Source organism: Danio rerio, chromosome 18 (genome assembly GCF_052040795.2).
Source record: "Danio rerio strain M-AB ecotype USA chromosome 18, GRCz13ab, whole genome shotgun sequence".
Lineage (NCBI taxonomy): Eukaryota > Metazoa > Chordata > Actinopteri > Cypriniformes > Danionidae > Danio > Danio rerio.
In genome coordinates this window covers 33,232,328-33,247,922 of record NC_141038.1, presented here as the reverse complement: position 1 = coordinate 33,247,922, position 15,595 = coordinate 33,232,328, and the positions used below count along the sequence as shown (strand labels likewise).

Genomic DNA, 15,595 nt, shown 5'->3' with positions numbered 1-15,595 from the left:
GATTTTTCGGTGGCAAACAATGATGGCTGCAGCGTAATATAAAGGGAACACTTGGACAAAAAGGATCGACACAAGAGGGGCTCCCCAGAGTAGCAGGTCGGGGGTGGAAGGCGCGGTTTAACAGAGCGACCAACAACCGCAGGCGCTGGTGGTGTCACCTCCGGAGTCGATGCAGAGTCAGCCTGTGCAGCTCCAGTGATCAACTGTTGGACTTGGGAGGTAAGCAGCGACACTTGGCCGACCAGAGCCTGGATTGCCTGTGACGTGGTGGCCAAAGCCTCATCCTGACGGTCTATCCTGGCGTTGCTGTGCGAGACGAACTCGGATTTCTGGGATGCAATCGCTGGATCCATAATAAGGTCAGTTCGTTCTGTCACGCTCAACAAATAAGAGTCAAAATTAGGATCCAATTGCAAGTGATATAAGGTTTATTTGACCAAGTCAAAATAAACAAACAAGGAAGTGACAGGCTAGGAGGACGACGAACACAGGGCAGGAACAGACAGGAAAACAGGGTCCAGAAATATCTCCTCAGGGGCATGAGCACAGATAACACACATGAGAACAGATGTAACGAACTGACAAAGAGACATAGAAACGTCGCCCTGATATAGGGCTAATAATGCGCCTCAGCTGGTGAGTAATCAGCCCCGCTGTGTGTCGTCATGTCACGTGAGCATAACAAATACACATGGACAACCAAAACAAAACAAACCCACGTGATCAAACATACACTCCGGAAAAGCGCACAAACCTGCAACCGTGACAATCATATATTCATGGAAGGCTGCGACAAATAAAACAAACTGGTGAATATCTTTTTGGCAAAGTAAGCCTGTTCACTGTGGGTGATATCAGCTTCCAGCAGTTAAAGGAACATCTCTCTATGCAGATACAAAAGGAGTCAACCTATGGGAAAGTAACTTTGAAGTTGCTGAGTTAAGCAAAGTTGTTCGACAACAAGATCCAATGAAATGTTGAATCGCCTGAGAGTACGTAAAAAAAATGAAAGTATTAGTGCCACTGATATTGCTACATTGAGAAATTGTGAAACAGGAGACACATGTAATAATCTTCACATTTATGCCACAAATGCTGAAGTTGATAAATACAACATTAAAAAACTACATGAATGTTGCCAACAGATAATTAGTATAAATGCTCAAGATTATATAAAAAATACAAAAACTGGTCGAATGGAATGAAAAGTTGGATTTCATACAAAGGTGTTTAACTCATGTTTGTTTACATGTGTTTCTCTTGGTATTGGAGCAAGGGTGATGTTAAAGAAAAATATTGATGTTGCTGATGGTCTTGTCAATGGAGCTTTTGGTACTGTTGTTCACATAACACAAAGTCAAAAAAATGATGATGATTTCCCGACAGCTATTCATGTCGAATTTGATAATCCAAATGTCGGAAAAATTCAAAGATCCAAAACACGTCAGAGATTTTTTGCAAATTCAACATTAATTAAAGTAGAGGAAGACCAAGTCACAAATGATGGTGGTATCAGGTGTCAATTTCCTCTTAGACTGGCTTATGCATGTACTGTTCATAAAGTTCAAGGTCTGACAGTGGATAAAGCGGTTGTTTCACTTTTCACAGAAAATCTTTACAGCAGGACAAGCATATGTTGCTTTGAGTCGTGTGAGATCTCTCAGTGGGTTAATAATTGAGGACTTTCAAGAATCTGTCATATTTTGCAATGAAAAAATTGAGTTGACCATGAAATCAATGCAGAAATTAGTTTTGGATAAATATAATTCAACTAAATCAGTTAGTACATTCAGAATAGCACTGCTTAATATACAAAGTCTGAGAGCTCACTTTCAGGATCTTCTTGCACATACAGTTCTAATGAATGCTGATTGTATTTGTTTGACAGAAACATGGCTATATGAAAATGATGAACTGTAACTGCAAATACCAGAATTTGTGTTCAATCCAACCCACGATCTAAGTGTTATGACATCAAATGTGTTGTTTCTGCTCAATTAAAACACCAGAGAGGAGGTGGAGTTGGAATGTATTGTTCTGAGAAAATTGAGTGCCATATCTTTACTCCTGAGCTCTGGAATTTGGAATGTTTATACTTTACAGTTCCACATGTTAATTTAAAAGCTGCAGTTGTTTATAGGCCCAGTTCATATAAAATTGATGTGTTTCGACAGCATATATTACATATTATTGAAGAACTAGAAATGCATTCTGGACCGAAAATAATAATGGGTGACTTTAATGATGATATCTTTACTTCATCTATGACTATGAAATTAATGGAACAACATGGATATACTCAACATGTACAAAGACCAACCACAGAAAAATGTACATTGATAGATCATGTGTATACAAAACAAATGGAACATATAATTGTTGATGTTGTGCAAACATACTATAGTTTTCATCAGGCAATACTTATTTCATTTTGTGATAAAAATGTTATTTATGACATCAGATGAGACGGCTCCCTGGGGATGGGAAGGGAAGGGAAGGGAAAGAAAGGAATTGGAGACAAGGAAGCCTGTTTGTTTGTTTTTTTAATGTTTTTTTGTTCTCCAAATTTTGGTATGTTTTGGTACGTATGTGTCACCCAATTCACAAACACTTCACTGTGGCCTGGTATCCCTTTGTATGTGGTGCCTCGTTCTTTTGCCTCTGCCATGGACTATTATCACCCATACTCTACAATGGACTTATGGGTTAATGACTGGAGTGTCTCATCTTTTTGAACTTTTCAATTAATTATCTACATGTACATAAGATACACCTCTTTCACACCCTTTGGATCTACCTTGGCTTTCAAGTCCTTTGCAATCAAACAGGTTCAGCAGTCATCAGCATGTCCACCTGTTCTGCACCACAAAGGTCTCCACTTAGTCTCCTCTTCAGACAATCAATGTGCGTATTTTAATCATTTATAATTTATTTATAAATGTTATTTTGGTTATGTTTTCATATGCATATCATGTGTAGTTGTCTTTTAAATTATATAACAATATAAATATTTTTGTTATTTATTTTGTTTAGATTATATAACAATTAACAATATAAATATTCTTGTCTACAATAGAAATACCTGTTGATTGTTTTTATAAAATTTTATTGTGTTTTAGGAAGATGGGAACTTCATTTGTCATGCAGTTAAATGCAAGCAATCATGCCTGAACTCTCCAATCATTCTGTTGTGCTGGAATCGACATTTCTACCTCTACAAGAACACATATAATATATAGTTCTTGTGAGTATATTTTACTTTACTGATTTTCTAAATTTTTCTTATGGATATAATTGTATATGTTTTCTAAATTGCAGAACCATACAATAAACAGTACTATATATTTTATATTCTTTTAGGAATAAAATGCACTACATACAATCTGTAATATTCATGTTTGAAATAACTCTGCCCTCCTTGTCAAATCTTTTAGCTTTACTGGAGACTTGCATCCTTGCACTGGCTAGCTTCATCTTGGTCTACCCCGCTGTACATATGCGTCTCTATTTGTTCCTGTTTATCAAGACTGTTTGCTGAACACATATTATAACAGAAACTTGTTGTGAGTATATTTATCTCTCGTATACACTGTTTTATATATTTCTATAAATACACTATATATAATATATAATATATAATAATTGTTTTTTTTTAGGACACAAGGAAACTCTCAGCAACATTCAGCTGTACAAGAAATCTTCAGTCCTTTACCTCTGATACCTTTATTAGTTTCACCAGCTTCAACTTGATCCATACAACTTCTTTCACTAGAATCCCATTGCAAATTTATCACACTTTGCAACATTTACCATAAGCACCCTCCACAATTTCTGCAACGTCTTTTTTTTTGTTGTTGTTGATCAGTTTGATTATGTTTCTTTCAGTAAATGACTTTTATGTTCATTTGTGGTTGGTTTGAATCTTTGTTAGTTCTATATATTTCACACTTTCTTTATTCACTATACATGTTTTCTGTTTGTACCCCATTTTGTTGTTGTTAATACTGTTACTTCTAAAATTGTTCTTTGTATTATCTTGTTAGTTCTGAAATTGTTCTTTGTTTATCAAGAGTACAATGTCCTTTTCACCAGGATCTTGCAATATTTGAAAAAAAATAAAATACATACTTATTTTGAATACATATACATATTCTAAAAAATGTCTGTATGTAATTGTTGAATGAAATAACTTTAATGTATAGTGATATTTATGTCTTTGGACTTTCAGCCATATAGTGTTCTTGCTGAAATGCATAACAAATGCATAACAATGTCTGTATTGTCTTCTCATGTAAGTTTCAAATAACATATTACAAATGCTATGTACATGTTTGATATTATTTATATAAAAATTGATTTGCTGCCAATAACAGAAATGTAGTATTTTAGTAGTAATTAGTATTAATTGGGTTTCAATTACAAAAGGTAAGTTAAGGTTTTTATTTAAACTTCTAATGAAAAATCCTAAATTATCAGCCTGACTATAATCCGAGTGAAATATAGTAATATTTCAGCAAACAGTCTATGAGAAGTTTGCATAAGAATCTTTTGAACAAAATCAATATGATGTACAGGAAGTTTTGCCAAATATGGCATATTAAATATCAATGTTGATTCAAGGAATAAGTTGATATACATTTTACCACAATAAACATGCAGTCAAAACTTACTAGCAATTCTAACTTTCCTACTACCTTTCTGATTCATTATTGATAGTTAGTGATTGGTTTATAACTCGTGACCACTAAGTTGCGCTGTAACCAAGTTTATGTGTTTGCGTCATAGTGAGTTACCAATGACACACATAAAGTTCAGTGTCAATATCTTTAAGCATTGCAGATACAGCCTTAAATGAACTTTGACATTGTGCTAGCATATTTTTGGATGCCATAAATGACAACCATTTAGTTTATCGATATGATTTAGATAAGTGTCTAGGAGGAGTTTGCAAAATAAGGTTTTTGAACAAAATCAATATGATTGAAACGAATTTCACAAAAATTGGCTTGTAATTTTCTGTTTATTATCCGAATCAAATTTGCTGACATTTCAGCAACCAGTCTAAGAGAAGTTTACATAAGAATTATTTTTTACAAAATCAATATGGCATACAGGAATTTTATTATTATTTTATTAAGCCCAAAATGGCTGACCTGTGAAAATCAGACATCATTCGACTCAACATGCTCTGCCGAATGTAATGAGACCAGTTTTATGAGTTTCGGACGAAAGGTTGAGACGTTATAAGCTACAAAAGCAAGTTTTGTGTATCTCCAGACCACTAGGGGGCAGTGCGCCGAAACTCAGTATATAACCTCAGACCCTAGTTGTCATAACACACACCAAGTTTGGTGTGAATCGGTGAATGGGTTACGGAGATATCGCCTCAAGTCCATTTTTGCAAGTTCTACATTAAATTTGATCGCAAGTTAAACAAAAACGGTTGGTCTAATCAACTTGAATTCCATAATTTATGGTTGGCATGGTCTGTAGATCATGTGATTTAATTTTGGTGAAAATCGGGAAACTGCCTAGGACAAGTTTGATCAAATATATTTTTTGAAAAATGTAAAATAGCGCGAAAAAATTCATGAAGGAAAATTACGTCATAGGGTGCGTTTGGATCAGACTAAGCCAAGGAATCAGAGGAAAAAAGAATTTTGATTGTAGCCCATTTGGTTCAAAAGTTATCATGATAAACATACATGAACGTTTGGACAAGTGGTGGCGCTAGAGAGTTTGATTTTGAGACTTCATATTTGGTCTGATTAATGTTAATACTGTCCTCTATCATTGTGCCAGATGCATACCATTTTTTGTAATGATATGTCAATATGTTGGTAAAATATAGCATTTTTGGCCAAAAATCGAAATGGGTGACGCCCAAAATGGCTGACCTGTGAAAATCAGACATCATTCGACTCGACATGCTCTGCCGAATGTAATGAGACCAGTTTTATGAGTTTTGGACAAAAGGTTGCGACGTTATAAGCCAAAAAGCAAGTTTTTTGTATCTCCGGACCACTAGGGGGCAGTGCGCCGAAACGCCGCATGTAACCTCAGACCCTAGTTGTCATAACACATACCAAGTTTGGTGTGAATCGGTGAATGCGTTACGAAGATATTGTCTCAAGTCCATTTTCGCAAGTCCTTCGTTAAATTTGATCGCAAGTTAAACAAAAACGTTTGGTCAAATCAACTTGAATTCCATAACTTTTGGTTGGCATGGTCTGTAGATCATGTGATTAAATTTTGGTGAAAATCGGAGAAACGGCCTAGGACGAGTTCGATCAAATAGGTCTTTTGAAAAAATTTAAATAGCGCGAAAAAATTCATGACGGAATGACGGCATGACATCATAGGTAGCGTTTGAATCGGACTGAGCTAAGGAATCAAAGGAAAAAAGAATTTTGATTGTAGCCCATTCGGTTCAAAAGTTTTCATGATAAACATACATGAAAGTTTGGACAAGTGGTGGCGCTAGAGAGTCTGATTTTGAGACTTTATATTTGGTCTGATTAATGTTAAGACTGGCCTGTATCATTGTGCCGAATTATACAACTTACCCGCATACGCCTATATGGGCTGCCATTCAAATCTGGCGGAAGAAATGGAAGAATAATAATAATAATAATAGGAACACTAACGGATCCAATAGGTGCCTACGCACCTACGGTGCTTGGCCCCTAATAATAATAATAATAAGAAGAAGAAGAACACTAACGAAAGCAATAGGTGCCTACGCACCTACGGTGCTTGGCCCCTAATAATAAGAAGAACACTAACGAAAGCAATAGGTGCCTACGCACCTACGGTGCTTGGCCCCTAATTACAATATTCTGTTACTTTGCTAGAACATTGAAACTGCAATGCAACAAAGTTACAGTACATACTAAATATACCTTTGGATTCACCATGCATTTTCCCTTGCTACAGTTATATGAGGACATGAAGGGACAGTTCATGAGAAGTTACCATGTCAGTACACTGTTAATGTGTTCGATTTGGATTTATATTACACAGTAGTTTGTGACCATTTTGCTAGTACACTTAAAAATAAAAAAATGTTACACTTTATTTACATACAGTATGTACACATTGGGTGGACGGTTTCTGAGTAGTTTCCATGTAGGTACACTGTTGTTAAGCAGTTGCACGGAGGATTATGTTTTATATATTACATAGTAATTTGTGACAAATTTACACTTTATATCGAGTGGACAGTTCCTGTGGAATTTCCATGTAAGTACACTGTTAATAAAGTGTTACACCAAGGATTTTTTACAAGTTACAGAGTAATTTGTGACTATTTTACACTTTATATTGAGTGGACAGTTCCTGTGGGGTTACCATGTAAGTACACTGTTATTAAAGTGTTGCACAGAGGATTTTTTTTACAAGTTACAGAGTAATTTGTGACTATTTTACACTTTATATTGAGTGGACAGTTCCTGTGGGGTTAGCATGTAAGTACACTGTTAATAAAGTGTTGCACAGAGGATATTTTACAAGTTAAAGAGTCATTTGTGAATATTTTACACTTTATATTGAGTGGACAGTTCCTGTGGAGTTAGCATGTAAGTAAACTGTTAATAAAGTGTTGCACAGAGGATATTTTACAAGTTAAAGAGTAATTTGTGACTATTTTACACTTTATATTGAGTGGACAGTTCCTGTGGAGTTAGCATGTAAGTAAACTGTTAATAAAGTGTTGCACAGAGGATTTTTTACAAGTTACAGAGTCATTTGTGACTATTTTACACTTTATATTGAGTGGACAGTTCCTGTGGGGTTACCATGTAAGTACACTGTTACTAAACTGTTACACAGAGGATATTTTACAAGTTAAAGAGTAATTTGTGACTATTTTACACTTTATATTGAGTGGACAGTTCCTGTGGAGATACCATGTAAGTACACTGTTAATAAAGTGTTGCACAGAGGATATTTTACAAGTTAAAGAGTAATTTGTGACTATTTTACACTTTATATTGAGTGGACAGCTTATGTGGATTTACCCTGTAAATACACTGGTATTACAAGGTGAGACCTTCTAATGAAGCTTTATTTCTGTCATACGATGTTCACAAGTACATGGTATGCAAACAGATGTGGAAGTAAGAAAACACCTGCAAGTACATACTGTTGTTACACAATGCACTTACATAATTCTTGTTACAGATGTGTACTTTCTTAGTGTTGTTACCAATGTCCTGTTACACATTTGTACTTACACATACTATTCAGTGGGCTGTTACATGTGTGTAGTTACACCAGTACTACACAAGTAGTTACTATGTACCAGTGTGTACATACAATATAAAGTGGGACCATTTTTGTGTTTTCAGTGTAAGTACACGGTAGTTCCTGTGTATCAACAGTGGTTCTTCACTGTATTTTAAGAGGGCAGATTTAGTGTATTTTCAGTGTAAGTACACAGTAGTTCCTGTGTATCAACAACGGTTCCTCACTGTATTTTAAGAGGGCAGATTTAGTGTATTTTCATTGCAAGTACACGATAGTTCCTGTGTATCAACAGCGGTTTTTCACTGTATTTTAAGTGGGCAGATTTTGTGTATTTTTAGTGTAAGTACATGGTAGTTCCTGTGTATCAACAACGGTTCCTCACTGTATTTTAAGAGGGCAGATTTAGTGTATTTTCAGTGTAAGTACACAGTAGTTTCACAGTAGTTAAAACATTCATGAGTGTCTAAATGGTACCACCCTTCACAACAAAATTTACTTAGTTAACATGAGTTAACAACTAATACATGTACGTAATTTATTAAGCATAGTTACTGTTGATCATTGAATTTACCAGAATTGTAAGATCAAGTTATGTGTTGTTGTTGTTTTACATTAATGCAGTCTGACATAAGTGAGAACATTTGCACTAACATAAACAAAGATTATATATGCTATAAAATACATTGTTCTTTGCTATTTACTCCAACCATTTGTATATTAACTACTGTTTACAAATAAATTCTTATTGCCATTTTACTGAATAGATGGTGCAGTTTTTTACATTATTTACAACAGGTGAGGTGCACACCACAAATAATAATAAATAAAAAATTACTCACTTTCCTAACACAAAATGTTGAATGAATGAACTGAATTAACATTTATGTATTCTGCCAACATTGGTTGCATCTTTGAATAACATATTGTATATATATATATATATATATATATATATATATATATATATATATATATATATATATATATATATATATATATATATATATATATATTATATTTAATATATAGTATATTGTGCACATTGTGGTAACCATGAACAGTATCATTCATTCATTTTCTTGTTGGCTTAGTCCCTTTATTAATCCGGGGTCGCCACAGCAGAACGAACCGCCAACTTATCCAGCAAGTTTTTACGCAGCGGGTGCCCTTCCAGCCGCAACCCATCTCTGGGAAACATCCACACACACACTTATACACTACGGACAATTTAGCCTATCCAATTCACCTGTACCGCATGTCTTTGGACTGTGAGGGAAACCGGAGCACCCGAAGGAAACCCATGCAAACGCAGGGAGAACATGCAAACTCCACACAGAAACGCCAACTGAGCTGAGGTTCTATGAAAGTAAATCAGTAGCAATACTCGAGAGCTTGCAAATGTAAATGTGAGCACTTGTGATAAGAATATTTGTATGTGTAGGTTGAAATGTACACTTACAGCTCTGATGTGAACAGCTGAAATCCTCGATTTGCACACACACACAACAATCCACACACTTGTGTTTTGAATTGGAAGTTGCAGATTAATAGTTGTGTATTTGTAAAATGTCATTCACAAATACAAAGTGACAGACACACGTGTGCAAAGCAAATTTGACTGCATCTTTGCTCTACAACCACAGGTCGGCACTCACAACCTCTCAGATTCGTCAGTACAACTACAAATCTCCCGCGCTCTGACTTTTGCTACACATCTCCCGCGATCTCTGTAGCAGAACCAAGCGGCAACCTCCCGCTCTCCCCCGTGAAGCCAATACGGAAGTAACTAAAACTGCAATTCATCGACTCGCCTTGGGGGGCTGGCTCCAGGAAGTGCAGGTCATTTCTGACTGCAATGGGAAATTGGCCATTTTTACCGCTGATAAAAACATGTTTAAAGCCTGGTACATTTGATGGTTTTAGTGCATATAGCTAGCGTTACCCTTCATGACAACTCTGAGGGGGGTGAATTTTTTTATAACTTATTCGTTTGGTTTATATTAATGATTTTTTCTTTTGCATAATTAAGGGAGTGGTCACTTGAGTGACAGCCGTGATTGACAGTTTGTCAGCTGCAGCTAGCCCGCGTGGTCGCGTCACGTCTGCTAATTCCGTCTAATGAATATGGCTTCTGCAGTGTTTGTGCTTTAGTTGTACATGGTTTTATGCAGTCTGTTCAATTTGTTGGTTTTATTTCTTACATTTATTAAATAATATGGCTTGTTGTGCAGTTAATTGTACATATATATACATATATATATATATATATATATATATATATATATATATATATATATATATATATATATATATATATAAATATATATATTTACAAATTCACAAATACCATTCAAGCCATTTTACAGTGACATTTACATTCTACCTCACTGTTGTCAGTTTATAATTGTTATTTATTTACTTAATATGATTTTATTTGTATGTATACATGGACATTTACACGTTTTAACATAAATTATAGAATTCAAGCAAAGTATTGTAAAGTGTTTATCTCTTTGCATTATTTTGCAGTTATATAATCATTATATAATCCGTAGCATAAACTGATCATAATAATAATAATAATAATAATATCACAATAATATCACTTATTGCAACAATTTCTGACAATATACCGCACAACAAAAATTCCTTATTGTGACAGTTGAATTAACACAATGGTGTTTTTAAAGAGTAACATAAGAATTTGTGGCTTTTCCTTCATCAATATTTATACAGACAAATTTAATTCATCTAATGATATATAAAAAACAGACTTTGTAGAATGTTTTTAGAATTTGCAATTGTAAATTAATTTGACAGTTTAAAAAGCTATTTGTTACACTTTGTAAGTAAAATAAAATATGTATATCCAAAATATTTTAAATGGGACCAACTACATGAAAAACAGAAGCAAAACACATTTATTATGTCCTTTAAGTTGTATTATTTGCATGTAAAGTAGTCTGTGAAAGAAGTAACTATTTGTCTGTGTAAAGTTTTCCTCTAGGTGATTATGCCAGACTGGACCAGTGGTCCTTTTCTTACATGTCCTGTCCTGTGGTTTGTAGCGTCTTATATGTTTGTCCCATGTTATATGTTCCCACTCCTGGCCTGCACCTTGTCGTGGTGAGTGGGCTTTTAACCAAGACAGGCCATAGTGAATAAATTATACCAGTCTTTTAACCTTGTCATCTTTCTCTCGGGTATTTCATGTGACATCTCGTGCTTGTGTGTTGATATTCCATAGCTGATCATAGTATCCATCCCCCAGATGTGGAGCGCTCCGGTAACAGGTTCCATAGTGAGTCTTTAACTTCTGTACCTAGGTGAATATTGTGCTGCTTAGTCTTTTGTTAAACTTGTAATCTACTTAATGCTAGATTATAGATATAATTATCTATAAACCTCTATATGAAAACTATTCTTAGATTAAATGGGCCAAATGTAAAGTTAAATTTAATTTATTTTCTGAAAGCAGTGTTCCCAGATACTGAATTGAAGAACTCGTTGTCATTCAAGAATGAAATGAATTTATTTATAAAACTGTAACAATATTTCAAAAATTTGTGAATGATTAAAAGTAATAATAATAATAATAAAATAAAAAAATAAACTATATGAAAAGCAGAGGTTAACAGTGTTATGCCTACAAATGGCACTTAAGAATAAACATAAAAAAAACTCTACATTAGCCATAATGGTCAAGGCTATTTAAATCAAATGGGCCCTAAAGCCCAAATTCAAAAGCAGTGACACTATTGGCTGTTCACTGCATTTGAATGTGGTCTTTAAGGCAGTTGGCAATACTGCTTAAAAAAATATAATTTCCCATAGGTGTGAAATGAACTCCATCTTTTAGGAATAGCCCAAGACTGTCATGTCTAATGTGAGAGTGCATAATCATGGCACCATTTAGGCTATCAACAAATGTAGCCATAACACTGTTAACAAATTTCCGGGCCTTGTCAAGTTTAGCTGGCTTAGCACCAGCCTTCCACCAGCACCTCTGTGTTAAAGATGAAAACAAAATTTTCATATCAGGGTGCTGGAGCTTCATCTGGAGCAAGTCCTCTTTCATTGAGTTCACCAGCAGGACGCTGGTGACCTCCCCAATATCATTTCCTCCACAATGAAGGACAAGGACATCTGGTACGACTCTTCCTTTAATCAAGTCCTGGAAGTATTTTGGAAGTCGTTTCCACCTTAAACCGCCCCAGCCAAACCAAGAGATATGGGCCCCAGGCAGCCCAAGGTTGTTGCCCACAGTCTCCTGCGCTCTCTGGGCACCTCGTCGGACATAACTGTCACCAATGATCCACACTGTGTCTATGGAAACAAAATCAGTGATTTTAATAAATGCTGTCAGTTTTTTTGTTGACAATGTAACAAGGGAGAAAAACTAGAATAATGGAGCAACAACTTAAAACATATCTTTTTAAACTAAGACTACAACTTACAGTTTAATTTTTGTGACCTAACAGACGTGGATGAGGATGTTTCAGAGGAGGCCATGATGTAAGCAGCAATCAATAACTGAAAGATATAAACATTGGTAACACTTTAAAATAATGTTCCATTATTAAATATTAGTAGATGTAATTAATAAAATGTGATCCTGGTCCACAAACAGGAGTAGTCAAAATGCATTGTGTGAGTCAAAATTAGTGATATTTAGTGACAAGTTTTGAATATTTTCTACTGTAAATATATTATTGCAAAGAACTTTGGACAACTTTTAAGGGGATTTTCTTATGGAAATATTTGACTCCTTAAAATTCTAGATTTTCAAATTGTTGATTTTTAACCAAATATCATTCTATCCCAACAAACAACACATCAATATTAACTAATACTTTTGTTCCAATATAAATGTTATACTCACAATACTTTAGATAATGTTAACAAGCTCAAATTAAATGCATTACTAAATGTTGAACTATTATTAATAAATACATTATTGTGTTAGTAAATAAACCCAAGTCACATTTTACTAGCATTACTTATCACATTTCAACCAGTAAACAATATCAACTGCCAACATTGAACATACAACTGTTAATTGTTGATATAAAAAAATATTTAATTTAAGAATTTTATATAAAGAATACTTTTTGATGTTAACAATTAAATAGTTGATATCAACAATTCAGTTATTTCAAACAAAAGAAATATAATGAATGCTGAATGTTGAAATCAATAAAGCATATCCTAAGAATAAGTCAAAACGGCTTGCCACAGAGAGCCATAATAATATCAACAACATTTATTATTTTAAGTTTTGTTGTGTAGTTTCAGGTTAATTTACCTCGATAGTACGCTGAGATGTTCAAATGATTCAAATGTCGCGGGTGGTGGGATGGTCTCTATGGTTTCAGCAAACTGTAATCTTAACTCCCCCTAAGATCCGCCTCTGCCCATTTTCGAGTATCCGAGAATGACGCATTTCCAAGATGGCGACGGCTGACCACGCCTACAGTAAGCTTCATTTTTTTTTATTTTTTTTTTTATTTATTTTATCTTTTTTTTTTTTTTTATTGAATACAAGAATAATAACATCACTGCATTGAAGAAAAAATACAATAACAAAAAATAAGAAAGACAGAGAGAGAGAAAAAAAAATACACAGCCTCAAACATTAATAAAAAAGATTGTCATAAGCTTTAAGAAACTTATTATTCTTCTTATTATTAATAAGCTTAAGAGATTCAATATTATACGAAATTTCAACAAGGAAAGTATTAAAAACGGGAATTGTTTTTAGAAACTTATTTTTGTGTATAAAAAATTTACAGTGTAACACAAAAAAATTTACAATAAGATCAAGAGCATGATCATTATCCGAGAAATACAGAAATATATCTTTTATAGACAAATTTAAATCATGTTTAAAAATGGATGATAAATAAAAAGTAATGTCATTCCAAAGATGTTTAATGTGAGTGCAACTATAGAATAAGTGAAATAAAGTCTCTTCATGTGTATTGCAGAAAGTACACAAATTAGACATATCAAAATAATTAGCAATTTGGGAATTTGTAGGATAAACATTATGCAAGATCTTAAAATGTATCTCTCTTATTTTGTTGGATATGCTGAACTTTTCAGGTAATAACCATGCTCTCTTCCATTGAATGCAGTCAGAGAAGTTGGTCCAAAAAAATTTACATCTTGGGGTGGTATATACAGAGTTACAGTAAGCTTCATTTGCGCCCTTCAAAAACCTATGGGTGACGTCACGGACACTACGTCCATATTTTTTACAGTTTATATGAGCAGAACTCTATGGAACGCCGTTGGGGCCAAAACGTCTGCAACAAACGTGTTAACGCGTAATTGCGTGTTAACACGTAATTTACGCGTTAACACGTAATTTACGCGTTAACACGTTTTTTTTTTAACTAGTCTCATTTTTTAAAGTGCTATCATTTATTCATTCTTGAAACTGCTTATTTTAAAATGTATAATGTAATTTCACTAAAATCACAATAAATGTTTTACAGTCAATGATCTGTAGCAGATATTTAGTATTATGAAAGGCCAGACATCTTCTGTAATGTTATGTTTGATGGCATAATAATGTATAATAATAATGTTTGTTATTCAGCTGCTGAGATTTCTTTGAAATATGTGTCCAGAGATATCAGAATGAGATTTATTTGACAAGTGTGTGCAAACACACAAGGTGTTTTTTTTTCCAGAAGCACATATAGAAGCACATATACATACAGTATATACATACAAATCAACACAAGAACACAGAATGACATAAGTGGATAAAGTAAATAATAAAACATTTTGGATACAAAATCAAATACAGTAAGGGTTGTGTATATGTATGACTAAAACAGGTAGCAACTAATCTAATAATAAAGATGTATAGAGAAAGATATGTAGAGATCTGGAGGTTGGGCAGGTGCACTAATCCTCTCCGCTGTCCTGATAGTCCACTGCAGTCTTCTTATGTCTGATTTGGTTATTTCTAGATGGCACTTAGAGTTTTTTTTATTTGATCTTTTTATACATTTATTGTTTGCAAAACTTTACACTATATACTTTCGGTCTTAGTACTGGAAACTCCAAATCACCAAGACAAAACATTCTTGTGTGCAAACAATTGACAATAAATAATTGACAAGTTTTGATTAAACTGTAATTAAGCTCCTTTCTGCCTGTTGAGAAAAGCCCAAGTTAGTTAAGATATACTAAATTAAAATTACAAGACAAAAAGTCGAAATAATGATTTATTAATTCAAAATATGACTAAAATCTGTAGCAATGACATAACGACAATAGATGGCGACAACTCACCATTTAAATGTGTAACTCAATTCTCTAAAGATGATTAATC

General features: G+C 34.0%; 2 long non-coding RNA genes across 2 annotated transcripts; one reads left to right on the top strand and one right to left on the bottom strand.

The window, feature by feature from the left end:
- Positions 1 to 1,092: 1,092 nt before the first annotated feature.
- LOC147832863 (uncharacterized) lies at positions 1,093 to 6,688 on the top strand. Its single transcript, XR_015515474.1, has 4 exons — positions 1,093 to 2,904; positions 3,120 to 3,244; positions 3,435 to 3,563; positions 3,657 to 6,688. It is a non-coding gene; the product is annotated as an uncharacterized LOC147832863 (long non-coding RNA).
- A 5,709-nt stretch (positions 6,689 to 12,397) lies between these two features.
- Positions 12,398 to 13,584, bottom strand: LOC141378717 (uncharacterized). The gene is made up of 3 exons (XR_015515503.1): positions 13,553 to 13,584; positions 12,705 to 12,780; positions 12,398 to 12,573 (listed from the first exon to the last, which is right to left on the bottom strand). It is a non-coding gene; the product is annotated as an uncharacterized LOC141378717 (long non-coding RNA).
- Between the last annotated feature and the right edge of the window lie 2,011 nt (positions 13,585 to 15,595).